Source organism: Phyllobates terribilis, unplaced genomic scaffold (genome assembly GCF_046119375.1).
Source record: "Phyllobates terribilis strain yellow unplaced genomic scaffold, ASM4611937v1 Scaffold_7__3_contigs__length_470593459, whole genome shotgun sequence".
Classification (NCBI taxonomy): domain Eukaryota; kingdom Metazoa; phylum Chordata; class Amphibia; order Anura; family Dendrobatidae; genus Phyllobates; species Phyllobates terribilis.
Genome location: NW_027362767.1, coordinates 86859191 through 86877322, shown reverse-complemented (window position 1 = coordinate 86877322; position 18132 = coordinate 86859191). Strand labels below are relative to the sequence as shown.

The 18132-nt window shown below is 44.4% G+C and overlaps 1 long non-coding RNA gene across 1 annotated transcript; it reads left to right on the top strand.

Moving 5' to 3' along the window:
• Positions 1–339: 339 nt before the first annotated feature.
• LOC141153793 (uncharacterized) lies at positions 340–16417 on the top strand. The gene is made up of 3 exons (XR_012247355.1): positions 340–552; positions 9408–9535; positions 16170–16417. It is a non-coding gene; the product is annotated as an uncharacterized lncRNA (long non-coding RNA).
• The last annotated feature ends 1715 nt before the right edge of the window (positions 16418–18132 follow it).

The following is an 18132-nucleotide window of genomic DNA, read 5'->3' as shown; positions in this document are numbered from 1 at the left end:
TGGATCAGGAGTTGAAAAGAGGGGTGATGAGGGGCGGGCTGCGCCGGGGGTGGGGGGGGGGCAAATGCCACCCGGGCCGCTCACCCAGTCGCTGTGCAAGGCCGGATCACCTGCTGCCGCGGGGGGATTGCTGAATGAATGTCTACGGCCACCAGACACCTTCTGGCGGCTGCAGTCATTCAGCGCAGCGACAGCCAGAGTGCAGGCACAGAGTAAGGTAAGCAATGTCAGTCACTGACACCGATCACCCCTCTCTCTATCCTGTGCTCCGGTAGTCGCTCCCTCCCTGCACTCACTGCCTGGGACAGGAGCACTTCCGGGATCTCCTGCAATACGCCTGCCTGTGTGTGCACACAGGGGACGCTGGATGGCGTCCATCAGCACAGCCCTATCAGAGTACCCCCCCCATCAGCACAGCCCCATCAGTGTATCACCCCATCCGCACAGGCCCTCAGTGTATCCCCCCCACCACCATTACAGCCCCATCAGCATATCCAGGATATCAGCATATGACAGAAGAGGAGACGACGGACGGGAGCCTGAATCATACAAGTATGAGCATTTTTTTTATTTTTTTTAATTCTCACATTACTATGGGGAGAGGGGCCTGTGCTGATGAAGGGGGGGGGGTTAGACACACTGAGGGCCTGTGCTGATGGGTGGGGGGTAGATACACTGAGGGCCTGTGCTGATGGGGGGATACGCTGATGGGGCTGTGCTGATAGGGGGGATATGCTGATGGGGCTGTGCTGATAGGGGGGGTATGCTGATGGGGCTGTGCTGAAGGGGGGGATACGCTGATGGGGCTGTGCTGATGGGGAGGATGTGCTGATGGAGGGTACGCTGATGGGGCTGTGCTGATGGGGGAGTACGCTGATGGGGGATATGCTGATGGGGCTGTGCTGATGGGGGAGACATACTGAGGGCCTGCACGGATGGGGGGGGGGATACGCTGATGGGGCTGTGCTGATGGGGGGGGGATACGCTGATGGGGCTGTGCTGATGAAGGGATACACTGATGGGGCTGTGCTGATAGGGGTACGCTGATGGGGCTGTGCTGATGGGGGGATACGCTGATGGGGCTGTGCTGTTGGGGGGGTAGGCTGATGGGGCGTGCTGATGGGTGGATACGCTGATGGGGCTGTGCTGATGGGGGGGTACGCTGATGGGGGTACGCTGATGGGGGGATACACTGATGGGGGGATACACTGATGGGGGGATACACTGATGGGGCTGTACTGGTGATGGGGGGGTTACACTGAGGGCCTGTGCTGATGGGGGGGTACGCTGATGGAGCTGTGCTGATGTGGATACGCTGATGGGGCTGTGCTGATGGGGGATACGTTGATGGTGCTGTGCTGATGGGGGGTTACGCTGATGGGGTTGTTGTGATGGGGTGATACGCTGATGGGGCCGTGCTGATGGGGCTGTGCTGATGGGGGGATACGCTACGTTGATAGGACTGTGCTGATTGAGGGGATATGCTGATGGTGCTGTGCTGATGGAGTGGATACGCTGAAGGAGCTGTGCTGATGGAGGAGATATGCTGATGGGGCTGTGCTGATGGGGGGATATGCTGATGGTGCTGTGCTGATGGAGTGAATACGCTGATGGAGCTGTGCTGATGGAGGGGATATGCTGATGAGGCTGTGCTGATGGGGTATACGCTCATGGAGCTGTGCTGATGGAGGGGATATGCTGATGGGGCTGTGCTGATGGGGGGATACGCTGATGGAGCTGTGTTGATGGAGGGGATATGCTGATGGAGCTGTGTTGATGGAGGGGATATGCTGATGGAGCTGTGTTGATGGAGGGGATATGCTGATGGAGCTGTGTTGATGGAGGGGATATGCTGATGAGGCTGTGCTGATGAGGGATACGCGATGTGGCAGTGCTGATGGGGGAATACGCGATGGGGCTGTGCTGATGGAGGGGATACGCTGCTGGGGCTGTGCTGATGGGGGATACGCTGATGGGGCTGTGCTGATGGGGGATACGCTGATGGGGCTGTGCTGATGAAGGGTTAATAAACTGGGGGGGCTGTGCAGATCGGGAAAATAAAATGAGGGGCTGTGCAGAGTATAGGGATAAAATGGGGGGCTGTGCAGAGGGGCATGAAATGAGGGGCTCTGTGTTTGGGCCATGAAATGAGGGTCTGTGCAGAGGGACAGTAAAGTATATGAGGAGCTATGGTGGACATCATACTATATATGGGGTCTGTGTTGGTGTCAATACCATATATTGGCGGCTTGTTGTTGATATAATACCATATGGGCAGCTGTAGTGATCATCATACTGTGTAGGGGGACAGATTGAGGAGTGATTACAGTTTGAAGAGGACAGCGTAGTGGGTAATATGAGGGCATAGTGTGAAGAGGGTGCACAGAATAGATATGGACAGGAGACAGCAGGAAATGGAGGAACAATATGGAGAGGGGTTAGCATGTTGGGGGGGGGGGGGGGGGGATAGTGTGGAGATATAGAAAGTGTAATGGAAAATTAGAGAGGGGCAGCCATGGTATAGGCCGTGGTTCATAAGAGCGAGTGGTTATAGTGGATAATGGTGGACAGTGTGGAGGTCATATACCATAGGAGGCTTTTTTAGGTCATAATATGAACAGATATTGTTGTGCAGAGGGTGTTTTAATAACACTCCTATTTTTAAGGGTACAGTATGAGGATGTGCTGCAAAAGACCAGAGAAGAGAGAGGTCTGCAGAGACGAGCTGTGAATGTGAAAAGTCACCATGTCATCTAGACAACATAGAAATGCTCAAGTATCTAGGTAGTCAGCTCGGTTCTGCTCCCGTATCCTCGGTAGTAAGCTCGGTTCTGCTCCCGTATCCTCGGTAGTAAGCTCGGTTCTGCTCCCGTATCCTCGGTAGTAAGCTCGGTTCTGCTCCCGTATCCTCGGTAGTCAGCTCGGTTCTGCTCCCGTATCCTCGGTAGTAAGCTCGGTTCTGCTCCCGTATCCTCGGTAGTAAGCTCGGTTCTGCTCCCGTATCCTCGGTAGTAAGCTCGGTTCTGCTCCCATATCCTCGGTAGTAAGCTCGGTTCTGCTCCCGTATCCTCGGTAGTAAGCTCGGTTCTGCTCCCGTATCCTCGGTAGTAAGCTCGGTTCTGCTCCCGTATCCTCGGTAGTAAGCTCGGGTTCTGCTCCAGTATCTAAGTAGTAAGCTCGGTTCTGCTCCAGTATCTAGGTAGTAAGCTCGGTTCTGCTCCCGTATCCTCGGTAGTAAGCTCGGTTCTGCTCCCGTATCCTCGGTAGTAAGCTCGGGTTCTGCTCCAGTATCTAAGTAGTAAGCTCGGTTCTGCTCCAGTATCTAGGTAGTAAGCTCGGTTCTGCTGCAGTATCTAAGTAGTAAGCTCGGTTCTGCTCCCGTATCTAGGTAGTAAGCTCGGTTCTGCTCCAGTATCTGGAAAACAGAGTTTATAAAAGAAGATTTCTCTGCAATCAGACCTCTGCTATGGGCAATACAGGTAAGTATAAATTTACTTTTTTATACCCTGTATGGCCATAGTAGAGGTCTGATAACTCCCAGGGGGATGACAGATTCACTTTAACACTTATCTGTATTTACATATAGAATTGTGGATTTTATACAGTACTCCATCTATGCAGCTCAGTGATAGTCTTCTTTTCATGAGCGGCACGGTGGCGCAGTGGTTAGCAGCGCTGGGGTCCTGGGTTCAAATCCCACTCAAGGACAACATCTGCAAGGAGTTTGTATGTTCTCCCTGTGTTTGCGTGGGTTTCCTCCAGGTTCTCCGGTTTCCTCCCACACTCCAAAGACATACTGATAGGGAATCTAGATTGTGAGCCCCGATGGGGACAGCGATGATAATGTACGTAAAGCGCTGCGGAATATGTTAGCGCTATATAAAAATAAAGATTATTATTATTATTATTTTATGAACATGCACCACTTCAGACAGAGTGGTTCCCCAAGATCTCCACTATTCTACATGTAATTATAATGCACAAAAAAAATAAATTGAGAAAAAAAATAATTAATTTAGTTGGTAAAAAAAAAATCCATCTTTGCCACGAAGTGTCATGTGGATTAACTCATGCTCAGTCCTTGGCAATGGGGTTGTCTCATGTCATCAAACTGATAATTTGAACTACAAAAGTTAATAAAAAAATAAGGAAGCGGCACTTGTGTGAGCGACAGAGTATTTTATATGTTATGCCGCCAGTGGGTTTAGCCCATTCTGTAATCCATAATTCTCCATTGTTCAGGCTACTGCTGGAAATTAGGGATCACAGCAGCTTGTAATGAGGAGGCTCAATTTCATCTTGTACCTCCTGCAGCTTTTGCTGTAATACAGACTTGTCCTATTCAATAGACAGTAGGGCAAGGCAGAGCTCTGGTTAGGGTAGAGATTACCAAAGTCGCCGGCTTGTCAGATCCACCTTCCAATCAATGCGCAAAACACAAAACAACCTGGGTGTCCTGCTCTAGAAAATCCACTGCTGAATCTCAGTAGTAAATCGCAGCCAGCTAATCCCACTTCTGCCTCCCCAACATATTGTTCCATCTGTTCCCCGCAGGATAAAAAGGGACGGCTGCTAATATATGTGAGAGTGGAATGGCCAAGCCCAAGAGAGGACACAAGGAAGAGCGAGGTCCCAAGAGACGGACAAATAAACACGTTTTACAAATGGATTCCTGTGGCTCGGGCTATGCTCCAAGATACTGTTAAATAAATTAGCACTTCTAAAGGAGAGACCTCTGTGATCTCCAGACCTCATGTATATCAACGACTATCAGTCATAAGCTCAATTAGACTTTCCCGCTCATTAATTTATCCATAAAAGGCGTCTTCAATGGGGCTGAACGATGGAGTCACTGAGGTAGTCTTAACAAGTCAATGAGTAAACTGATGTATCTGGAGAGACGTAATTAAGACTCATTGTAAAAAGAAGTGAATAAATCAATTCCTAAATTATTACAAGGCAGAAAACGTCATACATTTCTGCCATAGTTACTATTAACTTCAAGTCCAACAAAGGAATATACTTAGGACTTAGTATTACTACATTGTGTTGTGTATTGTTTCATCGGGGTTTATTATGTTTTGGGGGGATTAATCAGACGATGCAAAGGAAATCGATACCTTATTTCAGAGGCCTCCTGGAAAATGACAGCAGTTAACCGATTGGTTGTCATGGGTCAAGAATGGGGAACAGAATTATTATATTGGGGCCACAATCGAGATGATTACTTTATTGGGGCCAGAGTTGGGGACATTACTACTATTTTACAGCATTAAAGGCGATATCCTGGACTTTGTAAAAAAAGAAAAAAAAAATGTACCTGAGCACTAACAGGCAGGTAATTGCTACATACCCGCCCGTTCTTCCTGCCGGAAGACCGTTCCTGCCGGCGATTCAGCTGCCTATGCGGACATCATGGCGACAGAGCGGAGACCTATTTTCCGCCCTGCTCTGTTGACAGGGCGTGACTGCTGATATTCTTATTGACAGCTGGATCCCCGCTGCCTAACTGGAGGGAGCCGGCTGTCAATCAGAATGACATTGGAAGTACCGTCCATTTGACACAGCGGGGTGGAAAGAAGCCTCTGCTCTGTCGAAGTGACAAGAGCAGAGGTAGCTGAATCGCCGGCAGGAGCGGTTTATGAATAGGGACCATTACTACTATATTTGGGTCAGAATGGGAGATATTGTTATTATATTGGGGCCAGAGTGGGGAACATAACTACTATATTGGCGTCAGAGTGGGAGACATCATTACTTTATTGGAGCCAGAATGGGCGACAAATACTGCCTGGGTCCAGAATGGGGGCATTATTACTATATAGGGGTGACATTATTACTGTAGAGGGGTAACAATAGGGTACATTACTTTATGGGGAGACTGAATGGGGCATTAGCAATACATTTAGCAATGTCCCCATACATTAACAATGTCACTCCTCGTGGACTTATACATTATTGGGCTACAATTTGGGGCATTCCAACTGTACTGAGGCGTAAAAAATGTAGATGCTATTAATCTATGGGTTAGAAAAGATATATGTTACTACTGTATGGGTGCCACTGGGGATCAGGGCATTACTGCTATATTTGGGCACAAAGATGGACATTACTACTGGTTTGGGTACAAAGGAAAATTTTACTGTTGTACTAGCGTTGCAAAAGGGGACACATGCATTAATACTGTATGGAAGCCATAATGTGAGGGGGTCACAAAGGGGGACATTACCACTGGAATATATTTTATTATTGGGGATACTGTTTCTTGTGGAGGAATAGAAAAGGGAGGTACTGTTATTCTGTAGGGCACCAGGCCGGCACTATGGCACTTTTCTTCCCCTGGTGCAGTGTGTAAGTGGGAGAAAAAGTACAGAGGACACTAAAAGCAATCAGTTATAAATGTTTGTGCACTACATTCTGCAGAGACGAGACGAGTTGCAGCTGGAAGAAGTCATAGCGGTCTGCACAGGATGAAGAAGAAAAACAAAAATTTGTTACTTCAGTTGGAGACATCACCAGTGGATCACTGGATTTACCTGTACATTTATACTATATACAGAGCTCCTGTGTATAATGTCACCGGTGATTCCTGTATTATCTGTACACTGACACTATATACAGAGCTCCGGAGTATAATGTCACAGGGGATCACTGTATTACCTGTACATTGACACTATATACAGAGTTCCTGAGTATAATGTCACAGGTGAGTGTAGCGCCCCGAGGGTTCGGTCGCTACAGAGGTATTGCATCTCATCCAGAGGTGTGATATCTCACTTCCAGGTAAGGATGGAGTGTGGCTCAGGACCCTAACACCCACATGCACTACACCACATTTCCGGGGGGCAGGGTGACAATGCTCCCAAGAGTGAGCACAACTGCCCCTGTCCCTGGCTGGAGTGGGGGGAGGGAACACCTAGAAAGGGGGAACCCGGTAGTGTGTGGGTGGGGAGAGTAGATTCTGGGTGCACTGAAAAGTAGGAGTATATAAGGTGGGCACCATCTTGGAGTAGAGAGAGAGGTGAGAGAGCAGAGAGAGAAGGAGACTGGGAGCAGGGGCTCTGTACGGGCTCTGCTCCGCAGGCGGGCCAGGTCTCAAGGCCTGGGCCTGGAGGAGAGGAGAGGAACGGAGGAGGCTCCAGGAGTGGAGTGAAGGGACCCCAGGGTTACGGACCGGCAAGTCGCCACCGTACGCCCGCCGCTACCAGAGTAGGGGGGGTCAGGGCAAGAAAGGGAACCGGATCCCTCATCTAGTGGAGGAGAGCAACTACCCTCAGCTAGTAGCCAGAGGCCGTGGCATTGCACGTGTTACGGCCCCTCACTACACCCGTTAGGAAGGTGACGCGCCCCCTGGGCCATATTCGTTAGTGGGAATATCCGGAGCCGGATCAGATGGGGGTTGTAGTCTTCCGAGCGGCTGTGACCCGGTCCGTGCCCAGGGTGTCAAACTCAGTTGTATGTGGCAGTCCTACAGATGTTATAAGTTCTTTATTGTCGACTACGCCACCCGTTGTGTTGCGGTCACTATGGCCGCCGCTGCAGCAGGGTCCGCTGAGGCTGATGGTGTAGGTGCAGCTTGTGATGGTATAACCCCCAACGGGTGGGGTATAGCCTCAGGGGATCAGGTGCAGAGGATGGGAGTTGTGGTGATGCAGTGTAGACGGCAATCAGAGACAGAGTCGGGTTATGCAGTTTAGGTTGTTTACTCACTGCTGATGTTCTGGTCACTCCAGCTTCGAGTGACCTCCCGAGCCGTGCTGCGTCCACCAGGTTCTGGATCCAGCCAACTCCCAAATAAGTCCGGAGCGTGACCCTGAGCTCTCCTTCAGTACTTTCTCTGGCCGTCCCCACTATTGATCCACCCAGGTCCAGCTCCCTCGGGCCTTCTGTTGGGACACCCTTGGCCTTGGGTTCCCTGACCCTCCTCGTGGTATGCCTTCGTGGTGGATGTGGTGGGTGACCGTGGCAAACGCTGCCCACGGTCTCCGGTCTCTGGCTGGGGAATGTTTTTGCCCCCACCAGCTTGGGTTCCGGTACCCTGATGCCGACTCTTCACCCGGGGATTTAAGTTGGGATCTTGGAGTCCTTTTCTGCTGTTTCCCCCTCTGGGTCTCTCTCTCTTCTCCTCTCTCACTCTGGGTCTCTCTTCTCCTCTGCTCCTGACTTTCTCTCTGCAACTGACCCTGTTCTTAGTTGGTGCCCACCTTATATACACCCTCTATGTGTGAGCTCAGGTGACCAGCACCCAATGAGCTCCTATCTTTACCCAGGCTGCTCCCCCTATCTGCCCCTACACTACTTGGGATGTACCACCCCCCTCCCACTCCAGCCAGGAACAGACTCGGTCGTACCTGCACATTTCTAAGTGGGAGTACCGTCGGTCTGCTCCTCGGAAATGGGATGTGTGTAGTGCATGCAGCCTACCGAGCTCAGATCCACACTCCATCCTTACCCGGGAGTGGAATATCACACCTCTGGGTTGAGGTGCAATACCCCTGTAGCAGCCGAATCCTCAGGGTGCTACAAAGGCACCATATAGGGCCCAGGGAAACGGAACATACGTTTGCCCGCCAAGACCCGAGGCAGCTGGACAGAAACATGGTTAATTGTGGGGTACGACGGGCCAGAGAAAGAACACATGAAGGGGGTCCTGAAAAGCATTCCAAAGGTACCTGGCAGTTGGCCGAGCCCCTCACCTGGTGAGCACAGTACAACGTGGGCAGCCATTACCTGCAGAAGTGGCTTGGAGTGTAAAACTGTGAGTAAAGACCCTGGACTGCATCACTGGACTCGGAGTCATTACTGTTGCTCCCGCGCACCATCACCCCCACCATCTTCACTCACTGCCCTGAGGCTACACTCCTCTCGTGGGGAGTTATCCTATCCCTCTGCTGTGCACACAACATCAGCCTCAGCGGTCTGCCCCGCTATATACAGAGCTCATTTGTATAAAGTCACTGGTGAACACTGAATTACATGTACACTTACACGATATACTATATATGCTACCGACAAAGCTCCTGTGTATAATAGCACCAGTGATTACTGTATTACCTGTACACTGACACTATGTACAGAGCTCCTGTGTATTATGTCAACGGTTATCAATGTATTACCTGTACAATTACACTATATACTATCTACACAGCTGCTGTGTATAAGGTGATAATGGTGTTAGTACTGTAATTTATGTTAATAGTCACAATGGTGGTATTATTCAATCACTATGAGGTGGTTGTATGAGGTTTTGTTATGATTGGGAGGTATTTGCCCCATGTATGCAGTAATATTGGAGCCTTGGTATAATGGACTTCATTCAGTAACAGGATGGTGTTTATATTCAGAAATTATGTGATGATAATATATGGTCATGGCGTGGCTGTAGTTATCCCTTTTTTCTCTTCCAGGTAAGCACACATAGTTGCACTTACACCTGTCCATCCACATAATGGGACCAGACAGGCCAGCTGTTCCACACAACATGCATTAATGAGCCTTGGATGGTCATGGACCTGATTCCGGTTCACCACTTTTAGTAAGTACTAACAACTGCATATTGGGAACGCCACACAAATCTTCCATTTTGGAGATGCTCTGTTCCAGTTGACCAGGCATCACAATTTGGTCCTTGTCATTTGGATCTTTCCAGGCTCAGGCGGTGACTCCTCCATTTCATTTCACCTCTTGTAAACAGAGAAGCTTCTTATCTTCCAGTGTGCTCTGTCGGCGTGGCATCACTGCTAAAGTCATGATGATTGGCAGCTGGCTTCAAGCAGTTAGGCAAGGAGGAGCTGCTATCAATCAGCATGACATCAGCAGTTACACCCAATCAACAGAGCAAAGCAGAAGAGAAGAAGCTGCCCTGTCAACGTGATGTCACCGGAAGCAGGAGAATTGCTGGCAGGAGCGGTGTGTGACTGCTCTGAGCTGACAGAGATTGTCACCAGGCAGAACAGGCAGAGAGTTAGCAAATACCTGCCTGTATGTTGTTAGTCCCATTGGAAAAAAAGTAACCAAAGCCCCAGATAACCCCTTAATGGATACACTGTGCATGACTTCTCAAAGTCTATTACTATGGGTTGCTGTTTAATCCTTTCATTCCAGCACAGAACTACTTCAGATACATAATTACTTCTTTGCTGAAATTATCAGTTTGGACAAGGACGAGATTTTTACGGATGATTATTGGTTGGACATGTCATAAGAAGTGTTTCCAGTTGTTTTTTTGCTAGTTTTTAAAAAGCTTTTAATGTTTTTTTTCTTATTTTGAACAGTATTTTTGTTTCCTGATGGATTTTTAGTCCTATTGAAAAGCAGATAGATACAATTCTAGGTAAAAAAAAAAAACACCACATCTGGAATATGCTGCTTATTGAAAACAAAAAAAGCCAGTGACCCTAAGAAGCTACACAGCATAATAAGTATGCAGATTTTAAAGGAATATTTGGCTGCAAAGTCTATACCAAAATACTGAAGAGTGGTAGACCTGAAAAACAACACTTGTTCGTCTGTTTTGGGAATGGTAGAAGTACTATAAGTAGAGAAAGCCCTCTCTATTTGTTTGCTTCAACGTGCGGGACAGTGGTCAGGAAAAACCATACTTATTCTAGAGAGATGTGTGTCCCAGAGGAAAGACCCTCTGGATATAACGAATATTTAACTTATGAATATCTCTTTAATTCTGGGAATAGACCTGAACATTTGAAAAAAAAACTTTATCAAATACATTTTCAAGTATTGTTTTTACAAACAAATGCAAATGATTGGGGGGGATATGATACTCCTGATTGGGACCACTAAGATGCACTGCATTGGTACTACCGTATAGAAATGATACACAAAGATCTTGTTACTGAAAATCAGAACTAATCAGAAGTGATGTCCGATATGGGTAACAAGGAAACTTCCCTGTGAAACACGTTCATCATCAGTTTGAGGCTAGTTCAGTTTCGGTGGCTCATGGAGCTACAGTTAGCTATGGGGAGATTCAGTAATATTTTTGTGAACAGCTTTAGTCCTCTAGAGCTGGTGTCATGTAATAGTGAACTGGTCTACTTATCCAGCATGTTCTAACAGCACCTGAATAAATCACAGGTCACCCTCAAAGCACACCCTGCACACCTTCCCTAGATGTGAATGGATGACTCGCGTCCTTCTTTTGAATCCCATTCCCAATAAATATTCCTAAAAGGCAAATCTGCCCAAAAGTCTTTTAGGAACATTTTATTTAAACACATCCAATTGTGAAAATTATTATTCCAAGATCTATTGATTAAAATGAACTTTTATTCATGAGAAAACCCCTTTAATCTAGCTGAGTGTTCTCCAAAAATGTTACAAATCCATCAGTGTTCCTGTTTCTGATAGCTCTCTCTGTCCCCCCTTTCCTTCCCTCAGTGCTAGAAATAGCTGAAGGAATTTCCACATAGTGTGAAAAGAGGAGAAAGCATGTACAGTCTCAGGGAAGGCAAGAAAAAAGCAGGAAGAAAGAAAGAAAACAAAATATGAAGAGGTGCAAAATAGAAGCGGTGATGATATAAGAGCTAAAGAGGACACCATTATCCTGGATAACACTGACCTCACAACCAACCTATATTACTGAGAGGAATACTCCCACAAGAGAAAAACTGGAAATTTGGATCAGGCTGCAAAATCAGGCAGCACAGTGGCTCAGTGGTTGGCACTGTTACTTTGCAGCACTGGGGTCTTGGGTCAAATCCCACCAATAACAACATCTGCAAGGAGTTTGTATATTCTCCCTGTATTTTATGTGGGTTTCCTCCGTGTTCCTTCCATCCTTAAAAAAACATACTGATAGGGAATATAGATTGTGAGCCCCAATGGGGACAGTGATGATAATGTACAGTACAGACCAAAAGTTTGGACACACCTTCTCATTTAAAGATTTTTCTGTATTTTCATGACTATGAAAATTGTACATTCACACTGAAGGCATCAAAACTATGAATTAACACATGTGGAATTATATACTTAACAAAAAAGTGTGAAACAACTGAAAATATGTCTTATATTCTAGGTTCTTCAAAGTAGCCACCTTTTGCTTTGATGACTGCTTTGCACACTCTTGGCATTCTCTTGATGAGCTTCAAGAGGTAGTCACCGGAAATGGTTTTCACTTCACAGGTGTGCCCTGTCAGGTTTAATAAGTGGGATTTCTTGCCTTATAAATGGGGTTGGGACGATCAGTTGTGTTGTGCAGAAGTAAGGTGGATACACAGCTGATAGTCCTACTGAATAGACTATTAGAATTTGTATTATGGCAAGTAAAAAGCAGCTAAGTAAAGAAAAACGAGTGGCCATCATTACTTTAAGAAATGAAGGTCAGTCAGTGCAAAATATTGGGCAAACTTTGAAATTGTCCCCTAGTGCAGTTGCAAAAAACATCAAGCGCTACAAAGAAACTGGCTCACATGAGGACCGCCCCAGGAAAGGAAGACCAAGAGTCACCTTTGCTTCTGAGGATAAGTTTATCCGAGTCACCAGCCTCAGGAATCACAGGTTAACAGCAGCTCAGATTAGAGACCAGGTCAATGCCACACAGAGTTCTAGCAGCAGACACATCTCTTCAACAACTGTTAAGAGGAGACTTTGTGCAGCAGGCCTTCATGGTAAAATAGCTGCTAGGAAACCACTGCTAAGGACAGGCAACAAGCAGAAGAGACTTGTTTGGGCTAAAGAACACAAGGAATGGACATTAGACCAGTGGAAATCTGTGCTTTGGTCTGATGAGTCCAAATTTGAGATCTTTGGTTCCAACCACCGTGTCTCTGTGCGACGCAGAAAAGGTGAACGGATGGACTCTACATGCCTGGTTCCCACCATGATGCATGGAGAAGGAGGTGTGATGGTGTGGGGGTGCTTTGCTGGTGACACTGTTGGGGATTTATTCAAAATTGAAGGCATACTGAACCAGCATGGCTACCACAGCATCTTGCAGCGGCATGCTATTCCATCAGGTTTGCGTTTAGTTGGACCATCATTTATTTTTCAACAGGACAATGACCCCAAACACACCTCCAGGCTCTGTAAGGGCTATTTGACCAAGGAGGATAGTGATGATGTGCTACACCAGATGACCTGGCCTCCACAGTCACCAGACCTGAACCCAATCGAGATGGTTTGGGGTGAGCTGGACCGCAGAGTGAAGGCAAAAGGGCCAACAAGTGCTAAGCATCTCTGGGAACTCCTTCAAGATTGTTGGAAGACCATTTCCGGTGACTACCTCTGAAGCTCATCAAGAGAATGCCAAGAGTGTGCAAAGCAGTCATCAAAGCAAAAGGTGGCTACTTTGAAGAACCTAGAATATAAGACATATTTTCAGTTGTTTCACACTTTTTTGTTAAGTATATAATTCCACATGTGTTAATTCATAGTTTTGATGCCTTCAGTGTGAATGTACAATTTTCATAGTCATGAAAATACAGAAAAATCTTTAAATGAGAAGGTGTGTCCAAACTTTTGGTCTGTACTGTATGTAAAGCGCTGTGGAATTAATAAGAAAAGCATAATAAATAAACTGCATATTAGGAGGTCTTAAAATGAATGAAGTAATGAAGGTTGCAGACTGAAATGAATGCAATCTTATTAAACATATACTTCTCTTTTTTCTTTTTACGATCATGTGACAGAATTGCTGGTGGTAAAGATCTCACTGATACCAGCACGGTCCTGTAATACCAGTCACCAACATAAACAAGTCAGTTCATCACATTTCTTCTCTACTCAATATTACCCCATTTTTGGTAAATTACAAAAAAAAAACATGATATTAGGCAATTACTGTCTGAGTAATTAGCCAAGATATTCTTTATTAAGAACCTAATGCTATGTTTAATATTTTAGTGGATGAGTCTTAGGCTAAGTGTCCACGAAGAGAAATGCTCCAGATTTTTTCTGCATCTGCCTGACAGGAAAAACCCATGTGGATTTTACATGCGTTTTTCCCGCCAGGTAGAAGAGTTTATCAAGGGTTTTTGCATGTATTTTAGCATCACTTGGAAAGTGCTTGACAACTTGGTCACACTATATAAATCCATGCAACCGGCATGGATTTTATATTAGTGTGACCAAGTTAATAGTTAAGAAAAGAATAAAAATGGTAAAAAAGAAAAAAGAAAACATTATTCTTACCTTCCGATGGCCCCCGGTCTCCGCAGCGATGCGTCCTGGCTCCCTGGCGGTTCGCAATGGTGTAAAAGGACCTTACATGACGTCATTTAGTCATGTGACAGATCACACGACTACTGACGTCAGCGATCGCGTGACCTGTCACATGACTAAATGACGTCATGGCAGGTCCTTCTACACCACTGTGAGCTGCCGGGGAGCCAGGACGCATCATACAGGAGACCAGGGGCAATCAGAAGGTGAGTATAATGTTAATTTTTAATTTTAATGCTTTTTTAACTACAGATACTATGGTACATGGGTCTGGAGGAGAGTCTCCTCTTCTCCAGACCCGGGTACGATCCGCACATTGAATCGCTTAATATCCGTATGTGCACATGTAGTCATGCTGCAAATTCCGCGGCAAAAATGCTTGAAAAACGCATTGTGGGCACGCAGCTTAAATACGGGGAAACTTCATAGTTGTTTAGGAAAGATGCAATAATAAAGTAAAACAGCACAATGTATAAAACGTTAACATGGGCTTTTGAATAGATTGTTTGAATACATTTTTCAGACTTTCATTGCATTCAGCAATTAGATTCAAAAGTATACTTTTACTTAGAGAGATTTAGGCTGGGGCTATATGGTGACTATGGCCGCGACACCTGTCGGGTGAACAAAGTTGTTTAGGTGTCGTTGCTAAATCGCAGTGCAACATAAGTGAATAAATTCGCATTGCGACACCAAGAGTACTGAGACCACGACAAGCAAGTCGCAAGAAGTCCAAACTTATCTGACTTTTTGCAAGTTGCTTGTTGCAGCCGCAGTACCCTCAAGATGCAATGTGACCACATTCACTTGCATTCGGTTGCGATGTAGGAGGGATGCCTAGCCAACTTTGGTAGCACTACAGGGGTCATGGCCAAAGTCGCCATATTGCCCCAGCCTAAAGGTCACAAATGGCCCAATTCATCTTTTGAGGGTTGTTATTTTAAGTGACTTTTCTTTTTTTCTGTCTTGTTAAAGTTTTTGCTCCAAATTCTTCAACCTGGTCCATGCACTTCATGAACGTTGTGCAAAATTTAAAAAAATGCTTTTTTGATCTTTGCTTCAAACCTCTTTTTGCAATTTTTTTTTAGATCAAAAAGTTGCATCTTCCGCCAAAATGTCGCAAAATGTGCACAAAAAAAAAATCAGATGTACCAAAAATTACTGAAGACTGGCATACGTTTGCACAAAAGTTTTACAACTTTTTAAAAATTCATGAATCAGCCGAAAACTTTTGGTAACCGGAAACCCCAAACCCGACGCACACTATCTAAAGAACAAAGAATGAAAAAAAAAAAAATACAAACAAAAAACACCTAAAACTGATTTTTTTTTTACAAATTTTAATTATGTACAATAAAAAAAATTATATTGTGGTACCGTGTAACAAATTTTAAAAAATTAAAAGAAGAAAAACTTGCGAAAAACATTAAAGCTAGACAAAAAAAGGCACAAATGCAATACTGAATGAGGCCAATAAAGTTCAATGGATGCCATTCCCTACGGTCGGCTTCAGTTCTGTTGTCATTAATGAGTCATTAGTAATTATTAGCGTTAATAGGATGTGTGATCCTTCTGCCTGGACAAAAAATGTTCAGTGATTTCATGCTACATTTGATAGAGAGATAACTTGGGCTGTTCTTGGCATGGAAATTCCCGTATTGTGTCCGAATGCTTTTCTATGCATCAAAGGGAGTAGGAAACGTATTAACCCCCTTTTAAACCAAATGGCTGGGGAGCTGAATACAAAACCCCCTGTTCTGTACTTTAATTAAAGTCGTGTTTCTGCAGCCGGGCAGAAAAGGGCGAATGGAGGGAGTTGCTATAACAACACCAAATCTTTCCAGTCCTTTCTTGTTAATCCACTCCTCCCGTCTGCCTTGTCACTGATACTCGGGACAATGCTCTGTCTCCCGGGCTGATTCCCATTATCTGCCACTTGCTGTACGATTAGAGCCTGTTCTATAGTTATGTCTTTGTTTATCTTGCAGGGTTTTCATCCTTCTATTGTGCCGCTCTCCTCCAAAATGAAAGAAGCCCCAAAGTCGGAAAACAGAATCCCCGCACTATGGACCGGTAACCATCTACCAGAACTCCGTTTTATCTCCGGCAGAACAAATCTATGTTTATTTGATTCTTTTTGCAATTTATAAATAAGCATTTTAAATTGTTTACTCTCATAGATAAAATATGGGAAATTCCACTGATCAGTAAACATTTCTAATACACTTTATACAAAGTTATTACCTTAATTTCTTATCAGATAAAAGGACAGGTTATCTGTGTGAGATTTTTTGTTTTAAATCATCAACAACAAAACAAGCCAAAAAAAAGAAATTGCACATTTGTCCCAATTATATGCACAAGGATGTCTCGCAGTCTACGAGCACTAGGTCACACGAGACATTGAGTTTTGGCAAAGTTGTTCATTTCCACTGAGAATTCCACACTGAAAATCTGCACAAAAATTACAATACAATAGATATGAATTAAATTGTTGTGTAGTGGGATTTTTACTAATCGCTGATTCAGGCATGTAACAAATTTCCAAATCCGCAGCATGCCTAATATGTTGCATACTTTTCTCCAGTTTTAAAATATACTGTAAAAGAAAGAAAAACATTGCTAAGACAATGCTGGAATAGAATCTATACTGTATGAGCAACTCCTTCAGAGTTAGACCAAGTTCACACAACTGTATAAAAAATCATCAGAGTTTCATCCAGAAAATGCTATTTTTTTTCTCGCTTGTCATCCATGTGCGATCAATTTTTTTTTTTTACAGCAGCAGCTATTAATCATTTACAAAGACCATTTACAGTTTCCTATGTTAAATAATAACAATGTAGCTGAAAACTGTGATGCTATACATATGGAATTCGTAGGGGGGGTGGGTTGGAACACCCATAGACTTGAATAGGTGACTCATCTGATTTACAGAAGAAAAGCAATGCATGTGCACTTTTTTTTTCACATACAGATTTAGTCCGCTAAAAAAAAATAAGTAAAAAAAAGTTCATCTGCATTGCTCCATTGAATAACATTGATTCGAGTACAGAATATTGAAAAATACGGTTGCATGGATTGGCCCTGATAGCACTTTTTGTTTCAAATGCCTGTTAGTTCATTTGCACTTTGCAATTTTTTATGCAAATTTGATGCATTTTGTGAACCATGGTGGACTGAAAAAAAAAAAAAAAGTTTGCATGAAAGATTTCTGCTATTTTTTCTGCAATAACACTTGTGATCAGCCTTAAAACAAAAATAATCAAATCAAAATCTGCAGAAGTTGAAATCTTGCATGCAGATTTTGGTGCAGATTGTTATCCATTTTTATAACCAAAGTCTGGGGCAAAACTTCTGTGAAAATTCATTAAAACAGTAAACATAGTTATTATAGCTCATTTACGTTGAAATCTAAAAATGAATGGAAATTATAAAAAGAAGTTTAAAATTGTAAAATACAAAATATTTAGGGACATTTTTAAATTACATTTTAAGTAAATTTCTTTTTCCTTAATAGGAACTTTTACAAATTGGCTGATTCCATCATAAACAATATTGTACTGTCGTTTTGTTTAATCACAGGAGTACACAATATAAATGTATGTAAATCTTAAGCTTGCAAAATATTTGTTTTACTTGTCTAAAATAAATTTAGGACAGTTCACAAATTTGTTGCACCCTGAGCTGGATGAAAGACCGACACTAGGAACTATGGACATGCACATACAGGTGCATCTCACTAAATTAGAATATCAACAAAAAGTTAATTTATTTCAGTTCTTCAATACAAAAAGTGAAGCTCATAATATACAGTGGTGGCCAAAAGTATTGGCACCCCTGCAATTCTGTCAGATAATACTCAGTTTCTTCCTGAAAATGATTGCAATCACAAATTCTTTGGTATTATTATCTTCATTTAATTTGTCTTCAATGGAAAAAACACAAAAA